Source organism: Dipodomys spectabilis, unplaced genomic scaffold (genome assembly GCF_019054845.1).
Source record: "Dipodomys spectabilis isolate Male_0828 unplaced genomic scaffold, ASM1905484v1 ptg000418l, whole genome shotgun sequence".
Classification (NCBI taxonomy): Eukaryota; Metazoa; Chordata; class Mammalia; order Rodentia; family Heteromyidae; genus Dipodomys; species Dipodomys spectabilis.
In genome coordinates this window covers 1,051,610-1,055,851 of record NW_024871095.1, presented here as the reverse complement: position 1 = coordinate 1,055,851, position 4,242 = coordinate 1,051,610, and positions in this window count along the sequence as shown.

Genomic DNA, 4,242 nt, shown 5'->3' with positions numbered 1-4,242 from the left:
ATTAATTAAAAATAAATTAAGTGGTCACATGTGGAGAGGCAGGTAAAATGTAACATGCGTGGTAATGGTTTATGTATTATTTTGTAATAAGGCATATTATCATTTGTGCTAATCACTAATATTTTATTTGGACTTTTTTGTACAAAAAACCCTGAATTTAGCATGCATGTATATGTGTGTGTACATGTGCGAACATGTATGTATGTGTATACGTGTGCATGTGCTGTTGCAATGTTGCTTGCCAATGTGGACAGGGTGAGGCTGAAAAATGCTAAGTGTGTTGCAATGTTTTTATTTATCAGTGTTCTGTCATGTCATTTCAGTGGAACCACCCTTTGTACATATTATTTGTCTAATAATAACATCATAATCAAAGCATTTACAATATTAAGTTAGAAAAAGAGACCGCTTTCAGCTTTTATTGTATGTTAGATAAGAAGATACAGACATAATTAGTTAGTAAGTTATTGCTATAAGATGATTGTCAGTACAAAACACGTATTTGACCTCTTAAATTGGTTATACTTTTAAGATACACTCATGGAGTGATTTGGACCGACTTGACCAAACAGGTATTATTCTCTGGTGATTCCTGTGAAACACAAGTTGGATAAACTCTTTCCAGATTTCTGTTGAATATCACTTTCTTTGCAAGATTATATTTATTCTCACTAAGAGATAATCCAACCCATATTATGTTTGACTATCCCATCTTATTCATTGAAAATAAGTATTGTGGATATGCTTGTTAGGTATTCCTTTCAAAAACGAACAAACAAAAAGCAAGTGTCATGTCCAGATTGTGGATGCATTTGAAGGTGTTTTGTACATGCACAGGTATCTTTACTAATGGCTCTTTTGTGGGAGTAATTATGGCAACTTTAACAAATAAGGCTTTTTGAATATCTGTTCCAATATACATAACATCCCAGAGCAAGTCTTGCAATTTCTGAAAATCCTTTGAATATTTTAGTATTTTTTCATGTCATTGACTGTAGAGCTAAAATTTCTGAAATAAATATTGTTAAGATCTGAAAATGTAAGTGGGTTCATATGCATTTTTATGCTTCATTTTATGGAAACCCAGTTTTTATGAAAGTAAATGGAATAGAATAAAAGAATGTAAGTGAATTGGGTAAGCTAATTATTAGTATAATTTTGTTTTGAATTAATAGTCCATTGAATGTAGATGATGCAGTTAAATTATTTCTTCTCTACTTCAGTTAGTTTTAGAATCTTTATAGTTACAAGAGAACTTTTAGTATAAATAAAGGTCTTTTAAAATGATTAGGGTTAACCATGTGTTTTTTGTCCTACTTCCAAGAAAATGAGTTATTTTTAAGTGTTAATATTTTATCATTATCATTATCATAGGGAATCATTATCCTTTTCATAGGGACTTAAAAATGCAGTAGTATTGATTTCTTTTTAAACCAATTTATTCACAAGTTGGAGAGTCTTTGATTCAAAATTAGGTCTTGGTGTCTATGATTTTTAACCTCTCGTTCCTAACATTAATGATATGTAAGACTGCATTTTTGGGTATATGAAAGGTAAAATATGTATCTGAGGTCAAATGTGATTTTTATATCAGTCTTTCTTTAATAACATTTTAAAGTAGTACATTTCTCTCATAATGTTGGGTATAAAAAGCAATCAAAATACTTCTAATGGTAAACAATTTAGGTGAGCTACAATGTGGAAACAATTGCTCCAAAAGACCTGCAATCTATTTCCATCAGAAATTGGGCAGGTCATTCTTTCAGTAAGACTGTGTTAACCAGAGATGGGGTCCCCAGGCAGTGCAGTGTTGAGTGAAGGGATAAAATATGATTTCTACTATTTTGAGCTAGAAATCAAGAATGTTATAGTTTAGCAGTTCCTTTCACCAGGGAGGTATAAATTGATTATGAACTTGGAGTTTTCATATTACAGTTACTTCTTATTTTTTTGTTGTTGTTGTTGGTCATGAGGCTTGAACTCTGGGCTTGGGTGCTGTCCCTGTGCTCTTCCACGCAAGGCGAGCGCTCTACCACTTGGACCACAGTGCCACTTCCAGTTTATTAGTAGTTTATTAGAGATAAGAGACTCACAGTCTGTCCTGCCCGAGCTGGCTTTGAACCACAATCAGATCTCAGCCTCCTGAGTAGCTAGCATTATAGGTGTGAGCCACCGGTGTACAACTTAGTTACCTATTTTCTAACAAAGATAAAATGAAATATTATTACAGTGTGCACAATAATTTTGGGAATTTTCCTAGAATTAGTAGACTGAGTGCTGGTATTTAGTTATAAAATAGAATGAGGTTAGTTCATATGGTGGGAATGGAATGCAGGCTAACACTTACCATGTGTACAATGTTGTACTAGTAATTCCAACTCTGAAGACTTAAATATCATCATCTTAGAATTAAAAATAGAAGTAGTTCCACTTTATGGGATTATTGTGAGGATTAAATTAGGTACCAAAGGTAAAGTACTTGGAAAAATAATCAGAGTTTGATACTTTCTACCTGTTATTTTATCATGTGATGTATTCTAATATTTTTACTGTGATTTTTATATTGTCTATTTAGGATATGCATAGTGATGTATTGATATACATTGCGTTGTTCAATTTTCTGACATTATGAGGAAAATACCTGCAAAGAAAATTTCTGAGAAGAAAATTATCATATTGACTCATGGTTTATGATCAGATGTCTCCATTGTTTTTAATTATATTTTTATTAAATAGTTGTACAAAGGGATTTCCATTCAACGAATCAGTTTATAAGTATAATGGATCTTTACACAACTTTCTCACATCCTTCCAAACCTCAACCCACTTTCGTTTTTACTAGTTTCATACTATCTGCATTGAATATTATGTCTTCACTCTCTACTTCCATAAGTCTCTTTATTTCTTCCCTTTGACTTCCCCTCACATTTTCCAAGTGGTAGTCTCCTGGTATTCATTTTGTTGGATTAACAGTTCAATTTTATAAGAAATTACACCTGTTAAATACTCCTCTACAAATAGCATGCTTTGATTAATACTGTTGTTTAACTTGCATAAAATTCTGACTTCTAAATATGCGACCTTTTTGTGTCTGGCTGTGACGTCGTTTACTTAACATAATTTTAGATCTGTCCATTTCTTTGCAAATGTTGTAACAGTCTTTACAATGGATGGGTGCAATCCAATTGTGTATATGTGCAACACTTTCTCCAACCATCCCTCTGCTAAAGTGTGTCTGGGCTGTTTCCATAAATTCTCTACGGTGAATAGTACAGTAGTGAACATGATTGTGAGAGTGATTTTACTCTAACCTTTTAGAAGAATTCATCACTATTTTTCTGGGAGCAATCCTCTAGCCAATTTGCCAGAATTAGCACATCCCTTCCTTCATCTCCATCACAATGTTTTTCAGGTCCTCAAAAACACACTACCCCCTACAGGTCTCAATCAGCTAAAACCACACTGTGCCCATATTCTTTTGTTGTTGTTGTTTTTCTCTGTCCTGTCCAGGGGCCTGAACTCTGGGCCCCTCTGGCGCTGTCCCTCAGCTTTTCTGCTCAAGGCTAGCAATCTACCACAGCGTCATTTCTGGCTTTCTTTTTTTGCTTATGTGGTGCTGAGGTATCAAACCCAGGGCCTCATGCATGTGAGGCAAGAGCTCTACCACTAAGCCACTTTCGCAGCCCCGATGTGCCCATATTCTTTTAATACATTTTTTTCATAATTTTACACATAATTTAGTGAGAACCTTCTATGTACTTTCCTAATGTGGGAATGAGGTATATGACAATAGAGTAAAACTAAGAGATATGGAATTTAATTAGCTATTATCATATTTAAAATAATTTTCAGCTCTAACCCATAGCCACACTTACTATTATTTTAATCTTTATTTGATTACTTCACCTATCCCCTAAATTATAACATGTGATTTAAATACAAAGACAAAAAAGTGTGGTTTGACTTTGACACTCATGTGTGAGGATGCACAATATGGGCAACTAAAGGGATTGGAATTAATAGTCATTATCCATTTTGTTAAATGGTTTTCTCAAACCGATTCTCACAATTCATATTTCATTCAACAACAAGAAACATGACAATTCCCTTTGCTTTGCTCCTCATTAAACTTGTTTCCATGTTATTTTATTATGAAGGATGATTTCATAAATCTACTATAGATACGCAAATATGTTAAAATATTTCTATATGTATGCATTGATATAAATATACACATATATA